At 45.3% G+C, this 18,778-nt stretch overlaps 5 non-coding genes across 5 annotated transcripts; 2 read left to right on the plus strand and 3 right to left on the minus strand.

Annotated features, from left to right (window-relative positions):
- The first annotated feature begins 379 nt into the window (after positions 1–379).
- On the plus strand, positions 380–570 carry LOC141220340 (U2 spliceosomal RNA). The gene has a single exon (XR_012288645.1). It is a non-coding gene; the product is annotated as a U2 spliceosomal RNA (small nuclear RNA).
- Positions 571–1,668: 1,098 nt separating this feature from the next.
- LOC141220348 (U2 spliceosomal RNA) lies at positions 1,669–1,865 on the plus strand. Its single transcript, XR_012288653.1, has one exon. It is a non-coding gene; the product is annotated as a U2 spliceosomal RNA (small nuclear RNA).
- A 727-nt stretch (positions 1,866–2,592) lies between these two features.
- On the minus strand, positions 2,593–2,783 carry LOC141220335 (U2 spliceosomal RNA). Its single transcript, XR_012288641.1, has one exon. It is a non-coding gene; the product is annotated as a U2 spliceosomal RNA (small nuclear RNA).
- A 1,098-nt stretch (positions 2,784–3,881) lies between these two features.
- On the minus strand, positions 3,882–4,072 carry LOC141220346 (U2 spliceosomal RNA). The gene has a single exon (XR_012288651.1). It is a non-coding gene; the product is annotated as a U2 spliceosomal RNA (small nuclear RNA).
- A 1,063-nt stretch (positions 4,073–5,135) lies between these two features.
- Positions 5,136–5,326, minus strand: LOC141220339 (U2 spliceosomal RNA). The gene has a single exon (XR_012288644.1). It is a non-coding gene; the product is annotated as a U2 spliceosomal RNA (small nuclear RNA).
- Positions 5,327–18,778: the final 13,452 nt, after the last annotated feature.

Raw genomic sequence — 18,778 nt, forward strand, 5'->3', positions numbered from 1 at the left:
GCCTTTATATACCAGCGCACGGCAGCAGCCACCTTCAGTCTGCTGCTGGACAGCCAGCAGCAGCAGGAAAGGTAAGTAATCAGCAACACTCCTGCTAAGGGTAGACAGCTGCTCGTCCCCCCCTTAATTGGTTCTCCTCCCTTCCACCGGTGTTGAGGCGGGTGGGAACAGCAGGGGGTGAGGGTGCTGTGCTAAAATAGTTGGAGTCATGCAGATCTAAAACGCGTGGATTGCTGCAGCAGCAAGCCCAAAAGTGCAGGCATGTAAGGGATCTAGAGGTTGACAACATGTCTTCTTAACGGGAGTCCAGGTGGCCATCTCCACAAATGGACTTTTCAGGATCCGAGGGTGGCACCGTAGGCCGAAACCAATTCTGGTTATCGCTTCTCGGCCTTTTGGCTAAGATCAAGTGTAGTATCTGTTCTTATCAGTTTAATATCTAATACGTCCCCTATCTGGGGACCATATATTAAATGGATTTTTAGAACAGGGAGATGGTAAAAGAGCTTGCTCTGTCCACTCCACGCATTGACCTGGTATTGCAGCATTTCCAGGACCAGTGCACTCATTCTTTAATGCAGTTTCTAAAATCAGAAAGAATTGAATTCAATGCTTTTTGTTGCTTTTGCTTGTTTGTCGGATTTTTGGATGGACTTTTTGGCTTTGCTTTTCTTCTCCTCATTGAATTTTTCATGTTAAAAGTTGCAGAAGCCAGATGACAAACTCATTTTGGTTCAACTTCAGCAACTCTGCATTGCGTAGCCATGTACTGTAATGCAATGCTATCTATCTAGCTCTCCCTCTTTACTAACCTTTGGATAAACAGCCATATTAGGTAAGCATTTTGGAGCTTTCACCTAACTAATTACAGGTGGTGAGATAAGCTGCACAATATAATTGTTCTTTCAGTATATTGTTGCACACACACCATCTATTTAGCAAATGCCCTTGTTATCAACAGCAGCCATTTAAACTCACCTGAGCTAACAGGTATGTGCGCTGGTTACTCTGCTGCACTTAAAATGTCTTTTTTGGCTTGCTCCAATGCCTTTTCTGAAACGTTGTCTCCCTCTGGTGGAACACTGACTTCTTTCATTTAACGCCTGCAGACTATAAAAAATAACCCAACCCAAAAAGTTTGGTTGATTAGTCTGTGGCATTCTTTTAAACTGTTGCTTATGGCGGTCTCTGTGAGCTTCTCAGTGCCGTTCAACCAGCCAGGTATCCTGCCTGCAGTAGATGGAATGTGGCAATGGAACACTGGCTGCGCGTGTCATAATAGGCTCTGAGCCTTTATATACCAGCGCACGGCAGTAGCCACCTTCAGTCTGCTGCTGGACAGCCAGCAGCAGCAGGAAAGGTAAGTAATCAGCAACACTCCTGCTAAGGGTAGATAGCTGCTCGTCCCCGCCTTAATTGGTTCTCCTCCCTTCCACCGGTGTTGAGGCGGGTGGGAACAGCAGGGGGTGAGGGTGCTGTGCTAAAATAGTTGGAGTCATGCAGATCTAAAACGCGTGGATTGCTGCAGCAGCAAGCCGAAAAGTGCAGGCATGTAAGGGATCTAGAGGTTGACAACATGTCTTCTTAACGGGAGTCCAGGTGGCCATCTCCACAAATGGACTTTTCAGGATCCGAGGGTGGCACCGTAGGCCGAATCCAATTCTGGTTATCGCTTCTCGGCCTTTTGGCTAAGATCAAGTGTAGTATCTGTTCTTATCAGTTTAATATCTGATACGTCCCCTATCTGGGGACCATATATTAAATAGATTTTAAGAACAGGGAGATGGTAAAACATCTTGCTCTGTCCACTCCACGCATTGGCTGTCCAGCAGCAGACTGAAGGTGGCTGCTGCCGTGTGCTGGTATATAAAGGCTCAGAGCCTATTATGACACGCGCAGCCAGTGTTCCATTGCCACATTCCATCTACTGCAGGCAGGATACCTGGCTGGTTGAACGGCACTGAGAAGCTCACAGAGACCGCCATAAGCAACAGTTTAAAAGAATGCCACAGACTAATCAACCAAACTTTTTGGGTTGGGTTCTCTTTTATAGTCTGCAGGCGTTAAATGAAAGAAGTCAGTGTTCCACCAGAGGGAGACAACGTTTCAGAAAAGGCATTGGAGCAAGCCAAAAAAGACATTTTAAGTGCAGCAGAGTAACCAGCGCACATACCTGTTAGCTCAGGTGAGTTTAAATGGCTGCTGTTGATAACAAGGGCATTTGCTAAATAGATGGTGTGTGTGCAACAATATACTGAAAGAACAATTATATTGTGCAGCTTATCTCACCACCTGTAATTAGTTAGTTGAAAGCTCCAAAATGCTGCCTAATATGGCTGTTTATCCAAAAGGAAGTAAAGAGGGAGAGCTAGATAGATAGCATTGCATTACAGTACATGGCTATGCAATGCAGAGTTGCTGAAGTTGAACCAAAATGAGTTTGTCATCTGGCTTCTGCAACTTTTAACATGAAAAATACAATGAGGAGAAGAAAAGCAAAGCCAAAAAGTCCATCCAAAAATCCGACAAACAAGCAAAAGCAACAAAAAGCATTGAATTCAATTCTTTCTGATTTTAGAAACTGCATTAAAGAATGAGTGCACTGGTCCTGGAAATGCTGCAATACCAGGTCAATGCGTGGAGTGGACAGAGCAAGCTCTTTTACTATCTCCCTGTTCTAAAAATCCATTTAATATATGGTCCCCAGATAGGGGACGTATCAGATATTAAACTGATAAGAACAGATACTACACTTGATCTTAGCCAAAAGGCCGAGAAGCGATAACCAGAATTGGTTTCGGCCTACGGTGCCACCCTCGGATCCTGAAAAGTCCATTTGTGGAGATGGCCACCTGGACTCCCGTTAAGAAGACATGTTGTCAACCTCTAGATCCCTTACATGCCTGCACTTTTCGGCTTGCTGCTGCAGCAATCCACGCGTTTTAGATCTGCATGACTCCAACTATTTTAGCACACCACCGTCACACCCTGCTGTTCCCACCCGCCTCAACACCGGTGGAAGGGAGGAGAACCAATTAAGGGGGGGACGAGCAGCTGTCTACCCTTAGCAGGAGTGTTGCTGATTACTTACCTTTCCTGCTGCTGCTGGCTGTCCAGCAGCAGACTGAAGGTGGCGGCTGCCGTGCGCTGGTATATAAGGGCTCAGAGCCTATTATGACACGCGCAGCCAGTGTTCCATTGCCACATTCCATCTACTGCAGGCAGGATACCTGGCTGGTTGAACGGCACTGAGAAGCTCACAGAGACCGCCATAAGCAACAGTTTAAAAGAATGCCACAGACTAATCAACCAAACTTTTTGGGTTGGGTTATTTTTTATAGTCTGCAGGCGTTAAATGAAAGAAGTCAGTGTTCCACCAGAGGGAGACAACATTTCAGAAAAGGCATTGGAGCAAGCCAAAAAAGACATTTTAAGTGCAGCAAAGTAACCAGCGCACATACCTATTAGATCAGGTGAGTTTAAATGGCTGCTGTTGATAGCAAGGGCATTTGCTAAATAGATGGTGTGTGTGCAACAATATACTGAAAGAACAATTATATTGTGCAGCTTATCTCACCACCTGTAATTAGTGAGGTGAAAGCTCCAAAATGCTTGCCTAATATGGCTGTTTATCCAAAAGGAAGTAAAGAGGGAGAGCTAGATAGATAACATTGCATTACAGTACATGGCTATGCAATGCAGAGTTGCTGAAGTTGAACCAAAATGAGTTTGTCATCTGGCTTCTGCAACTTTTAACATGAAAAATACAATGAGGAGAAGAAAAGCAAAGCCAAAAAGTCCATCCAAAAATCCGACAAACAAGCAAAAGCAACAAAAAGCATTGAATTCAATTCTTTCTGATTTTAGAAACTGCAATAAAGAATGAGTGCACTGGTCCTGGAAATGCTGCAATACCAGGTCAATGCGTGGAGTGGACAGAGCAAGCTCTTTTACCATCTCCCTGTTCTAAAAATCCATTTAATATATGGTCCCCAGATAGGGGACGTATCCGATATTAAACTGGTAAGAACAGATACTACACTTGATCTTAGCCAAAAGGCCGAGAAGCGATAACCAGAATTGGTTTCGGCCTGCGGTGCCACCCTCGGATCCTACAAAGTCCATTTGTGGAGATGGCCACCTGGACTCCTGTTAAGAAGACATGTTGTCAACCTCTAGATCCCTTACATGCCTGCACTTTTCGGCTTGCTGTTGCAGCAATCCACGCGTTTTAGATCTGCATGACTCCAACTATTTTAGCACAGCACCCTCACCCCCTGCTGTTCCCACCTGCCTCAACACCGGTGGAAGGGAGGAGAACCAATTAAGGGGGGGACGAGCAGCTGTCTACCCTTAGCAGGAGTGTTGATGATTACTTACCTTTCCTGCTGCTGCCGTGCGCTGGTATATAAAGGCTCAGAGCCTATTATGACACGCGCAGCCAGTGTTCCATTGCCACATTCCATCTACTGCAGGCAGGATACCTGGCTGGTTGAATGGCACTGAGAAGCTCACAGAGACCGCCATAAGCAACAGTTTAAAAGAATGCCACAGACTAATCAACCAAACTTTTTGGGTTGGGTTATTTTTTATAGTCTGCAGGCGTTAAATGAAAGAAGTCAGTGTTCCACCAGAGGGAGACAACGTTTCAGCAAAGGCATTGGAGCAAGCCAAAAAAGACATTTTAAGTGCAGCAGAGTAACCAGCGCACATACCTGTTAGCTCAGGTGAGTTTAAATGGCTGCTGTTGATAACAAGGGCATTTGCTAAATAGATGGTGTGTGTGCAACAATATACTGAAAGAACAATTATATTGTGCAGCTTATCTCACCACCTGTAATTAGTTAGGTGAAAGCTCCAAAATGCTTGCCTAATATGGCTGTTTATTCAAAAGGAAGTAAAGAGGGAGAGCTAGATAGATAGCATTGCATTACAGTACATGGCTATGCAATGCAGAGTTGCTGAAGTTGAACCAAAATGAGTTTGTCATCTGGCTTCTGCAACTTTTAACATGAAAAATACAATGAGGAGAAGAAAAGCAAAGCCAAAAAGTCCATCCAAAAATCCGACAAACAAGCAAAAGCAACAAAAAGCATTGAATTCAATTCTTTCTGATTTTAGAAACTGCATTAAAGAATGAGTGCACTGGTCCTGGAAATGCTGCAATACCAGGTCAATGCGTGGAGTGGACAGAGCAAGCTCTTTTACCATCTCCCTGTTCTAAAAATCCATTTAATATATGGTCCCCAGATAGGGGACGTATCAGATATTAAACTGATAAGAACAGATACTACACTTCATCTTAGCCAAAAGGCCGAGAAGCGATAACCAGAATTGGTTTCGGCCTACGGTGCCACCCTCGGATCCTGAAAAGTCCATTTGTGGAGATGGCCACCTGGACTCCCGTTAAGAAGACATGTTGTCAACCTCTAGATCCCTTACATGCCTGCACTTTTCGGCTTGCTGCTGCAGAAATCTACGCGTTTTAGATCTGCATGACTCCAACTATTTTAGCACAGCACCCTCACCCCCTGCTGTTCCCACCCGCCTCAACGCCGGTGGAAGGGAGGAGAACCAATTAAGGGGGGGACGAGCAGCTGTCTACCCTTAGCAGGAGTGTTGCTGATTACTTACCTTTCCTGCTGCTGCTGGCTGTCCAGCAGCAGACTGAAGGTGGCTGCTGCCGTGCGCTGGTATATAAAGGCTCAGAGCCTATTATGACACGCGCAGCCAGTGTTCCATTGCCACATTCCATCTGCTGCAGGCAGGATACCTGGCTGGTTGAACGGCACTGAGAAGCTCACAGAGACCGCCATAAGCAACAGTTTAAAAGAATGCCACAGACTAATCAACCAAACTTTTTGGGTTGGGTTATTTTTTATAGTCTGCAGGCGTTAAATGAAAGAAGTCAGTGTTCCACCAGAGGGAGACAACGTTTCAGAAAAGGCATTGGAGCAAGCCAAAAAAGACATTTTAAGTGCAGCAGAGTAACCAGCGCACATACCTGTTAGCTCAGGTGAGTTTAAATGGCAGCTGTTGATAACAAGTAGAGATGAGCGTTGTTCGACTCGAACTGTTCGCCAATCTCAAATTCGAGCTGTTTTGGGCGGTGTTCGAGCCGTTCGGCGAACACGAACGATTTGAGAAAAATTCGGCTGTTCGAGGTTATGTTCGATAACTGTTCGTGCACCAAAATCATAACTGGATTTTTTCTCAGTAATGATGAAAATTAATGTTAATACGCAGTTTGAGTGTACAGCGGGGTGGGGGGAGGGGCAGGGGATGGATCTCTGCAGGAACAATGAAGATCTCCATTTTTTTTTTCTCTTTCCCGCATTTACAGTGGGGAGGTGCAATCTGTCAGCCTATCAGCAGCGCACACACGGAGCGAAGTGCTTTTTTTCACACAAGCAAGGGCATGTGTGATTGGCAGTGTATGTCACATGTCCTTGCCCTATAAGACCAAGCCATTTTCCCCGTCGCCACCATTTTCTCACTGCTGCAGCTGCGTGTTAGACGGCACCGCTGTTGCTGTGTGCGCTATACCTTGTTAATTTCAAGCCAATTTTCGCACAAATATACAGATAGCTTGGGAGTAGGGAATAGTTGTGATTGCAGTCCTTTTAAGGACTAGGTTACAGCATTTCCTACGACTTTTATCAGGCAGGTCTGTGCTCTTAAATAGATAGATTGTGGGAGTAAAGACTAATTGTAATTGCAGTCCTTTTCAGGACTAGGTTACATCAGTTCCTATCAGTTTTTGCCAGGCAGGTCTGTGCCAGTGCTGTGCAAGTTTTTTTCGCAGCATTTGGCTGAATCTAGCAAAGCTAATCCTTTTTGGCCTATTGCAGAGTGTGTTAGTCAGTGGAGTAGCCTATCTGTGTTGCAAGATATACCACCTGTGTATAGAATACCAATTTTTTTACTGCACCTAGTGAAGTAAAATCTTTTGGGCATAGCATCATTCTATTAGTCCATCTATACTGACCTCCATAAGATTGCAAATTGAATATAATTTTTTTCTGCATCTAGCTCTGAAAAAATATTTGGGCTTCTAGCAGTGTGTGGGACTTGTTCTATTAGTCCATCTATACTGACCTTCATCAGGTTGAAAACTGAATATAATTTTTTTCTGCATCTAGCTCTGAAAAAATATTTGGCCTTCTAGCAGTGTGTGGGACTTTCTCTATTAGTCCATCTATATTGACCTCCATCAGGTTGCAAATTAAAAATAATTTTTATCTGCATCTACCTCTGAAAAAATATTTGGGCTTCTAACTGTGTGTGGGACTTGTTCTATTAGTCCATCTATACTGACCTCCATCAGGTTGCAAACTGAATATAATTTTTTTCTGCATCTAGCTCTGAAAAAATATTTGGCCTTCTAGCAGTGTGTGGGACTTTCTCTATTAGTCCATCTATACTGACCTCCATCAGGTTGCAAATTAAAAATAATTTTTATCTGCATCTACCTCTGAAAAAAATATTTGGCCTTCTAGCAGTGTGTGGGACTTTCTCTATTAGTCCATCTATACTGACCTCCATCAGGTTGCAAATTAAAAATAATTTTTATCTGCATGTAGCTCTGAAAAAATATTTGGCCTTCTAGCAGTGTGTGGGACTTTCTCTATTAGTCCATCTATACTGACCTCCATCAGGTTGCAAATTAAAAATAATTTTTTGTCTGCATCTACCTCTGAAAAAATATTTGGCCTTCTAGCAGTGTGTGGGACTTTCTCTATTAGTCCATCTATACTGACCTCCATCAGGTTGCAAATTCAAAATAATTTTTTGTCTGCATCTAGCTCTGAAAAAATATTTGGCCTTCTAGCAGTGTGTGGGACTTTCTCTATTAGTCCATCTATACTGACCTCCATCAGGTTGCAAATTAAAAATAATTTTTATCTGCATCTACCTCTGAAAAAATATTTGGGCTTCTAGCTGTGTGTGGGACTTGTTCTATTAGTCCATCTATACTGACCTCCACCAGGTTGCAAACTGAATATAATTTTTTTCTGCATCTAGCTCTGAAAAAATATTTGGCCTTCTAGCAGTGTGTGGGACTTTCTCTATTAGTCCATCTATACTGACCTCCATCAGGTTGCAAATTAAAAATAATTTTTATCTGCATCTAACTCTGAAAAAATATTTGGCCTTCTAGCAGTGTGTGGGACTTTCTCTATTAGTCCATCTATACTGACCTCCATCAGGTTGCAAATTAAAAATAATTTTTATCTGCATCTAGCTCTGAAAAAATATTTGGCCTTCTAGCAGTGTGTGGGACTTTCTCTATTAGTCCATCTATACTGACCTCCATCAGGTTGCAAATTAAAAATAATTTTTTGTCTGCATCTAGCTCTGAAAAATGTTTGGCCTTCTAGCAGTGTGTGGGACTTTCTCTATTAGTCCATCTATACTGACCTCCATCAGGTTGCAAATTCAAAATAATTTTTTGTCTGCATCTAGCTCTGAAAAAATATTTGGCCTTCTAGCAGTGTGTGGGACTTTCTCTATTAGTCCATCTATACCGACCTCCATCAGGCTGCAAATTAAAAATAATTTTTATCTGCATCTACCTCTGAAAAAATATTTGGCCTTCTAGCTGTGTGTGGGACTTCTTCTATTAGTCCATCTATACTGACCTCCATCAGGTTGCAAACTGAATATAATTTTTTTCTGCATCTAGCTCTGAAAAAATATTTGGCCTTCTAGCAGTGTGTGGGACTTTCTCTATTAGTCCATCTATACTGACCTCCATCAGGTTGCAAATTAAAAATAATTTTTATCTGCATCTAGCTCTGAAAAAATATTTGGCCTTCTAGCAGTGTGTGGGACTTTCTCTATTAGTCCATCTATACTGACCTCCATCAGGTTGCAAATTAAAAATAATTTTTTGTCTGCATCTAGCTCTGAAAAATATTTGGCCTTCTAGCAGTGTGTGGGACTTTCTCTATTAGTCCATCTATACTGACCTCCATCAGGTTGCAAATTCAAAATAATTTTTTGTCTGCATCTAGCTCTGAAAAAATATTTGGCCTTCTAGCAGTGTGTGGGACTTGTTCTATTAGTCCATCTATACTGACCTCCATCAGGTTGCAAACTGAATATAATTTTTTTCTGCATCTAGCTCTGAAAAAATATTTGGCCTTCTAGCAGTGTGTGGGACTTTCCCTATTAGTCCATCTATACTGACCTCCATCAGATTGCAAATTAAAAATAATTTATATCTGCATCTAGCTCTGAAAAAATATTTGGCCTTCTAGCAGTGTGTGGGACTTTCTCTATTAGTCCATCTATACTGACCTCCATCAGGTTGCAAACTGAATATATTTTTTTTCTGCATCTACCTCTGAAAAAATATTGGGCTTCTAGCTGTGTGTGGGACTTGTTCTATTAATCCATCTATACAGACCTCCATCAGGTTGCAAACTGAATATAATTTTTTTCTGCATCTACCTCTGAAAAAATATTTGGGCTTCTAGCTGTGTGTGGGACTTGTTCTATTAGTCCATCTATACTGACATCCATCAGGTTGCAAACTAAATATAATTTTTTTCTGCATCTAGCTCTGAAAAAATATTTGGCCTTCTAGCAGTGTGTGGGACTTTCTCTATTAGTCCATCTATACTGACCTCCATCAGGTTGCAAATTAAAAATAATTTTTTGTCTGCATCTAGCTCTGAAAAAATATTTGGCCTTCTAGCAGTGTGTGGGACTTTCTCTATTAGTCCATCTATACTGACCTCCATCAGGTTGCAAACTGAATATATTTTTTTTTTGCATCTACCTCTGAAAAAATATTTGGGCTTCTAGCTGTGTGTAGGACTTGTTCTATTAGTCCATCTATACTGACCTCCATCAGTTTGCAAACTGAATACAATTTTTTTCTGCATCTACCTCTGAAAAAATATTTGGGCTTCTAGCTGTGTCTGGGACTTGTTCTATTAGTCCATCTATACTGACCTCCATCAGGTTGCAAATTGAATATAATTTTTTTCTGCATCTAACCCAGCCAATAGTTTTGGCCTAATACCACAGTTTGGCCACTCAGCTCTGCTCGGTTCCCATCCATTGTTTTTTTGTGCAAACAACTCCAGAGTTGTGAATTAGTTAACCACCAAAATGAGTGGAAAAAGGCCTGCTGCTGGTGGAAAGGGGAATAGGCGTGTTGGGAAGGGGAAAAAAGGTTGTGTCCGTGGGGTAGGTGTTAAAGCAACAGTAACATCTGCAGAAGAAAGACCATCTTCCAGCCAAACTAAAATGTCTACTTCTTTTAGCGGACAATGTGATAAGATCCCTTTCTTACGGCCACGCCAATCGCTACGAATTCCAGATGAGGCACAAAAACAGCAGTTGCTTCAACGGATATCAAGTGCTCCTTTAAGTGAGCTCTCCTCCACATCAACTTCAACATCACAAATACTCCAGTCCTCAAAGGTGTCACCCCAATCGCACTTGCTTCCTCACAGCTCCCAAATCTCCAGCTGCCCGTCTGAGTATGAGGTAGAACAGATGGTTGAGTCTGCAGAGCTGTTTACTCATACTATAGCCTGGGAATCAGAGGTCGACTCCAGCGCTTCTGTGAATCCAGACGAAGAAATGATCTGCACTGATGCCCAGAATCTTTATGAGTCGGATCCAGGACCAGACGCAGAAGGTTCTGACCATAATGTAGACCCTCATTCCCAAACTGTAACTCCTGTTGGTGGAGACAATGAGGAAGACGATGATGAGACTCAAATACCTGATTGGAGCGACAACTTTAGTTTTTTGTCAGGGCAGGAACAGGTTGGCTCTGAGGACGACGGGTGTGATAACGCACAGGGTGATGATGATGAGGTTGGAGATCCCACTTACTGTCAACCCACAGTCAGCCAAGAGATGAGGTCAGCAGAGGAGGTGGAGGAAGATGCTAGTGACGACGAGGTCAGGTTGCGCCTTCCTGGACAGAGACGTAGTACTGGAAGCACGTCAACAACTGCATCCTCAAACACAACTCTGCCTCTCACCACAAGTCGTGGTGGCTCTTCAGGTCGCATGGGTGCTAAGCCTTGCATAGCCTGGGCATTTTTTCAGATCGATAAAGATGACCCAACTCGTGTTATCTGTAACATTTGTCAGCAAAAGCTAAGTAGAGGCCAAAAAATACATAGTTTGAGTACTTCATGCATGAACCGGCACATGGACATGAAGCATAAGTTGCAGTGGGAAGCTCAGTGTGCTACAATGCGGCCTAGCCGGCCGGGCCAACCACCGTCTGCCATATCTTGTGCATCCGCGGCCTCTTCATCCTCTGTGACTGGGGGGACAGCAGTCACACCTGTTTTGGGGCGCAGACCTGCCACCTCTTTACCCGCAACAGCCAGCGTGATTGGCAGGTCATCATTTTCTTTGGAGGTGGTAACACCAGCTGGTGTTGAGCGCTGTCCGACATCGATAGCACCACCTTTGGATCAAGGCAACCTAACATGTCCACCTGCATCTTCCTCACAGACCGGCAGTTTGCCGGGGACACCCGTATCAACCCCGTCTAAGCACAATAGCCAGCCCTCGGTCCCTCAGATGTGGACAAGTAAAAGACCATTTCCTCCTAGCCATGAGAAAGCTAAGAGGTTGAATTTCACCATCTGCAAGCTCTTGGCTACAGAAATGCTGCCTTTCCGCCTGGTGGACACAGAGGATATTCGAGACCTTATGTCCGTCGCAATGCCCCAGTACCAGATGCCCAGTCGGCACTACTTCTCAAAGAAAGGTGTGCCTGCGCTCCACCAGCATGTCGCACACAACATCATCGCTTCTTTGAGAAACTCTGTGTGTGACAGGTTGCATTTCACCACAGACACTTGGACGAGTAGGCATGGACAGGGGCGTTACATGTCGCTGACTGGGCACTGGGTAACTATGGTGACAGCAGGACAAGGGGCTGCTGTCCAAGTCTTGCCGTCCCCACGAGTTGTGCGTCAATCCTCTTTATGTCAAAGTTCCTCCACTGCTTCTGCCTCCTCAACCTCCTCTCGGTCTTCCACCTGCACCCAAAGCCTGTGTGGTCATGCCACAAGCTTTCTAACTGCGCAGAAGGGATCCTGCACACCTCCTTACTATGCTGGCAGTAGGGCTCAACGTCATCAGGCGGTTTTTACTTTGAAATGTCTGGGAAATGTGAGTCACACAGCTGAGGAGTTGTGGTCAGCTCTGGAGAACCAATTTCATGAATGGTTGTCTCCACTGGACCTGAAACCAGGGAAGGCCGTGTGCGACAATGCTGCAAACCTGGGTGCGGCCCTTCGCCGGGGCAATGTCACACACGTGCCTTGTATGGCTCACGTGTTGAACCTGGTTGTCCAGCAATTTTTAGCCCACTATCCCAGACTAGATGGCCTTCTGCAGAGGGCACGGTCACTGTGTGCTCACTTCCGCCGTTCGCATCCCGCATCTCAGCAACTTACATCTCTACAGAAGTCGTTGGGCCTGCCACTTCACCGGCTAAAATGCGATGTGCCTATCCGGTGGAATTCAACTCTGCACATGTTGCAGCGACTGTGGCAGCACCGACAAGCCCTGGTGCAATACGTTCTGACGTATAGCCTGGGCCAACGAGATCCAGAGGTGGGGCAAATCACGCTGGAGGAGTGGTCTCAGATCAGGGACCTATGCACCCTTCTGCACAGTTTTGAAATGGCGACAAAGATGTTTAGTGCTGACGATGCCATTATCAGCATGACTATTCCGGTGATTTACATGCTGGAGCACATGTTAAACAGAATTCGGAGTCAGGTGGTGGCACAAGAGGAGGTGGAGGAAGTAGAAGAGGAGGAGTTGTATGCGGAAGGGCTAACATCTGCAAGGTCCAGACGGTCGGCAGCACCAAGGCGGCAGGCATGTGAGGGTGGGGGAGATGGTTTTACCAGGGCGCATGGGAGCAGCCAAACTAGTGAGGAAGGTGCAGGAGCCCAGGAAGAAGTGGAGGACGAACTGATGGAAGACTCATCAGATGAGGGAGACCTTGATCACATTTCTGTTGTGCGAGGTTGGGGGGAGAGGACAGAGGAAGGAAGCATGATTGTTACCTTGCCACCAACACAACAGGGACTTGGTGCTCCTGGATGCGCAACACACATGAGTGCCTTCTTGCTGCACTACCTGCAACATGACCCTCGTATTGTGAGAATTAGAAATAATCCTGACTACTGGGTTGCCACACTGTTAGATCCCCGGTACAAAAGTAAATTTGCAGAAATTATTCCTGCCATAGAAAGGGATGCACGCATGCAGGAGTATCAGCAGAGACTGTTGCAGAATCTTACATGTGCTTTTCCACAAAACACCAGTGGTGCACGTAGTGAATCTCACAGTTCCAACTTGCCAACCGTGGGACCGTCAAGTGTTCAGCACTCAAACCGTAACAGAACCACAGTATCTGCTGGTAACATCAATTTTGCGGAATCATTTCACCACTTTTTTAGCCCATCCTTTGCAAGGCCACAGGAGACAAGAAGTCTGACACATAATCAACGCCTAGAGACGATGGTACAGGAGTATCTCCAAGTAAACATTGAAGCCATGACTGTGTCACTGGACCCTTGCTCTTTTTGGGCTTCCAATCTGGATAAATGGCCGGAGCTAGCCACTTACGCCTTGGAGATCTTGTCATGCCCCGCAGCCAGCGTTCTGTCTGAACGTGTGTTCAGCGCTGCTGGTGGTGTGCTGACAGATAAGCGGCTCTCCACTGATAATGTAGACAGACTCACGTTCATAAAGATGAACAAATCATGGATCCGAAACGACTTTTCTACCCCTGTGTCATCCTGGGGAGAGTAAAAGCTTGATGATTGGTTAAAATCACCCTACCAACCGTTTTAAGCTTTCAAATTACTAATCATGTTTATCTGTATCTTGGCTGGAAAATAATTTGGGCTTTGTAGCAGTGTGCAGCACTGATTCTATTAGGCCATCTATAATAAGCTCCACCAGATTTAAAATTACTAATCATGTTTATCTGTATCTTGGCTGGAAAATAATTTGGGCTTTGTAGCAGTGTGCAGCACTGATCCTATTAGGCCATCTATACTAAGCTCCACCAGATTTAAAATTAATAATAATTTTTAGCTGCATCTAGCCTGGAAAATAATTTTGGGGCTCTGAGATGCGCAAGACACATAAGTGCCTTCTTGCTGCACTACCTGCAACATGACCTTCATATTGTCAGAATTCGAAGTAATCATGACTACTGGGTTGCCACACTCTTAGATCCCCCAAACTTTTCGATCAACCTTTTCATTTTAATAAAGACCAAAAAAATGGTCATTTTTGAAATTATAAGCATTAGCAGGTTATTAGAAACTGAAATCAAACAGTTTTCAACTCAAAAATTTATTCTAGGTGATGTTACATTTTCACATAGGACCCCTTGTTCGAAAGGAGCTTCTGAACTCTCTCGTCCATTGAATTTGTCAGGTTTTGGATGGTTTCTGCTTCAATTGTTTTGCATGAGGACAGAATACCCTCCCAGAGCTGTTGCTTAGATGTGAATTGCCTCCCGCCATCATAGACACTCCTTTTGATGATGCTCCAGAGGTTCTGTATTGGGTAGAGGTCAGGGGAGCATGGGGGTCACACCATAAGTTTGTCCCCTTTTATGCCCATATCAGCCAGAGATGCAGATGTTTTATGTGCAGCATGAGATGGTGCATTATCATGCAAAAAAATGATCTTGCTGTGAAATACACGGTTCTTCTTCTTGAACCATGGCAGGAAGTGCTGTTTGAGAAAATCCACATACATTATGGAGTTCATCTTTAGCGCCTTCAGGGATCCTAAAGGGGCCGACAATCTCTCTCCCCATGATTCCAGCCCAAAACATTACTCCACCTCCTCCTTGTTGGCGCTGTAGCCGTGTTTGCGTGGGGTGTCCATCAACCAGCCATCCTCCACTCCATCCATCTGGACCATCGAGCGCTGCACGGCACTCATCCGTGAACAAAACAGTTTTGAAATCAGTCTTCATGTAATGTTTGGCCCACTGGAGCCGTTTCTGCTTGTGTGAAGTGGATAGAGGAGGTCGACAGGATGGCGTATGCACAGCTGCAAACCTCTGAAGGACCCTGCATCTTGTTGTTCGGGGGACGTTGGAGGCACCAGCAGCTTCAAAAACTTGTCTGCTGCTATGACAAGGCTTTTTTGCCGCTGCTCTTTTAACCTGACGTAACTGCCTGTAGGAAAGAGTCCTCAATTTGCCCTTATCAGCACGCACACGTGTGTACTGTGAATCAGCTACATACTTCTTGATTGCCAAGACACTTCATCCTGATCATCGCACAATGTTGATTGTAGTCATGCCTTGACCTAAACACTCCACAATTTGTTGCTTCTCAGCAGCCAACACATCCTTTTTCTTTCCCATTTTGGCAGAAAATGTAGGCTGCTTAATAATGTGAGACAGCCTTCTTAAGTAGTCTTGCCTTTCATTGGACACACCTGCCAAACTAATTAGCACAGGTGTCTGCAATTGCTTACAGTGATATAAAGAGCCCTGACACACATCACCATCAATGAGTTTAACTGACAAACAAACAAATTCTTCCCTTATCACTCCTAAACACTTTTTGCATAATAATTTGGAACACAGTGTACATGTGCTTTTCCACAAAACACCAGTGGTTCACGTAGTGAATCTTACAGTTCTAACTTGCCAACCGTGGTCTGTATGGAGTTGTTCAATAAAGGGTCCAAAATTAAGATAACATAGATGGTAGAGGTCTCTATGAATAGGAATTCCTAAGTATTTGATACCCTGTGAGGGCCAGGCAAAGGGAAAGTTGGACTGGATGGAATCCTATATGGATTTGGGGAGGGAGACATCGAGGGCCTCAGACTTCGCTGCATTGATTTTAAAATTTCACCATGTAAGAAAGTGATCTATTTCAGCCATAACAGCATGGATGGATATATGTGATTGAGTGATATATACTAGGACATCATCAGCAAATAGAGAGCACTTGTACTCGGTGCCTCCCACCTCAATCCACCTAATATTGGGGTTATGGCGAATTGATGAGAGCAGGTGCTCCGTCACTAGGATGTATAAGAGAGGGGACAGAGGACATCCCTGCCTTGTCCCATTGGTGATTGTGAAAGGTGATGAAAATGTTCTGATGCACCCCCTGGGCCTTGGGACACCCGGAGCCGGTCCCTTTTTGGTGGATGCTGGTGGTTGTAGTCTTCGTGGCGGCGACCCGGTTCCGTGGCTCAGGGTGGTCAAACCAGTGGCGGAACTATTTATGTGGTTTTGATGTTTAAATGTCCGACTACGCCACCCGTGGATTGCGGTCAGAGTGAACCGCCGCTGCAGGGCAGACCGCTGAGGCTGGTGTTGTGGGTGCAGCAGAGCATAGCATAACTCCCCACGGGAGGAGTATAGCCTCAGGGCAGTGTATGCGGAGGATGGGGGTGATGGTGCAGGGCAGCAGCAGTAACGACACGGAGTCAGTGATGCAGTCCAGGGCCTTTACTCACAGTTCTTATTATCCAGACCACGTCTGCAGGTAACGGCTGCCCACGTCGTACTGTGCTCACCAGGTGAGGGGCTCAGACAACTCCCAGATAACTTTGGAGCGCTTCACAGGACCCCCTTTGTGTGTCCTTTGTCTGGCCTTTCTTACCAAACCTTCTGTCCGGCTGCCTCGGGCCTCCTCTTGGTAAACTTGGCGCCAGTTTCCCTGACCCTATGTGGTGCCTTCCTAGCGGGTGTAGCGAGGGGCTGCGCCACATAAAATGTCACAGCCTCCGGTTTCTAGCTGAGGGTCGTTTCCTGCCTCCACTAGTTTCGGGGACCGGTCTCCCCCTTTGGCCTGACCCCTCCACGCAGGTGGATTCGGGCGTGCGGTGGCGACTTGCCCGTCCGCACCCCTGGGATCCCTTCATTCCTCGTTCCTGGAGCCTTCTCCGCTCCTCTTCCTTCCTTCTCCCTCTTCCAGGCCTGGGCCTCTGTTACTAGGCCCGCCTCCGGAGCAGAGCTCATACAGAGCCCCTGCTCCCTGCCACTTCTGCTCAGACTTCTCTGCACTGAACTAAGATGGTGCCCACCTTTTATACTCCCTTCTCAATGCACCCAGGAACTGCTTCCTCCCTGCTCCTGCACTACAGGGTTCCCCTTCCTCAGTGTTCCCTCCCCCCACTCCAGCCAGGGACAGTGACTGTCGTGCCCATCTCAGAGGCATATTGGTCGCCCTGCCCCACGGCAATGTGGTGTAATGCATGCAGGTGTCGGGTCCTGATCCACACTCCATCCTTACCTGAGAGTGAGATATCACACCTCTGGGTGAGGTGCAATACCTCTGTAGCAACCGAGCCCTCAGGGTGCTACAGTTCCATTTATCTTCAGCCTAGGTGACGTATTGTGATACAGGGCCGTGATTTTGGCTATAAAAGGGTCCCCTAGACCCCTACCCCAAGCTTTTTAAGAGAATCATATATGGCGTGCCAGGAGACTCTATGGAATGCTTTCTCAGCATCCAACGAGAGTATCTAATTACAAATTTTTAACTGCATCTAGCCCAGGAAATACTTTGTGCCTAGTAGCAGTGTCTGCTAGTCAGCGGATTATCCCGGCTGTTAAGCAAGCTACACCACCTGTAGTTTGGACACTTAATTTTTTCAAAGGAAATGCTTCGGGACCACGGGATACTCAGTGAAGAGCATCAGGAGGCACCCCAAGGCATAGGGGCTGGGACTGGCAGTAGGATGCCTTGCGGTGGACAGCCGAGCTCGATCCTTATAAAAGCTTTTTAACTGCAGCAGCTTTAGTAGACGCTACTGGAGCTGGAATTACGCGGCTGCTGGCATGAGACTTGCCCTCCAATAGATCCTTGTAAATGGATTTAAAGTGTATTCATTCAAATTAGAGAGACAATTTAAATTAAAAAGCTTAGAGCTGCCTCCACCACAGGGGGGCTCGCTCGACCCACCAGCGGACAGGCACCAGTATTGGGAGAGGGGGGCTGGCCGTCAGGGTTCACCGCGGCTCTGGCACAAACCCGGCGACACGGAGGTGGCACGGGCAGGAGCGGACTGAACGTGTCGGCTTCTCACTTTTTGGATTTTAGAAGGGCATGACATGCCTATATCTGTGTCTCCCCCTCCTTTTACTCCTCCACCTCTTTTCTTTTCGCATGACTATATGTACTTGTCACTTTTCCATGTGTTAGTTGTGTCTTCTGAGCAGTTTGTCAGCTTTTGGACACCTTTGAAGGTGTTTTCTATGTGTTTCTATGTGTTTTTGTTTGCCTGCCATTGGTTTTAACGGTGTTCGAAGGTGTTCGACGAACAGTTCGACGAACACACGGGTGTTCGACGAACCGAACCGAACTCGAACACTACGGGGGTGGCTCAACACTAATAACAAGGGCATTTGCTAAATAGATGGTGTATGTGCAACAATATACTGAAAGAACAATTATATTGTGCAGCTTATCTCACCACCTGTAATTAGTTAGGTGAAAGCTCCAAAATGCTTGCCTAATATGGCTGTTTATCCAAAAGGAAGTAAAGAGGGAGAGCTAGATAGATAGCATTGCATTACAGTACATGGCTATGCAATGCAGAGTTGCTGAAGTTGAACCAAAATGAGTTTGTCATCTGGCTTCTGCAACTTTTAACATGAAAAATACAATGAGGAGAAGAAAAGCAAAGCCAAAAAGTCCATCCAAAAATCCGACAAACAAGCAAAAGCAACAAAAAGCATTGAATTCAATTCTTTCTGATTTTAGAAACTGCATTAAAG

This window comes from Phyllobates terribilis, unplaced genomic scaffold (assembly GCF_046119375.1).
Source record: "Phyllobates terribilis strain yellow unplaced genomic scaffold, ASM4611937v1 Scaffold_282__1_contigs__length_2493038, whole genome shotgun sequence".
Lineage (NCBI taxonomy): Eukaryota > Metazoa > Chordata > Amphibia > Anura > Dendrobatidae > Phyllobates > Phyllobates terribilis.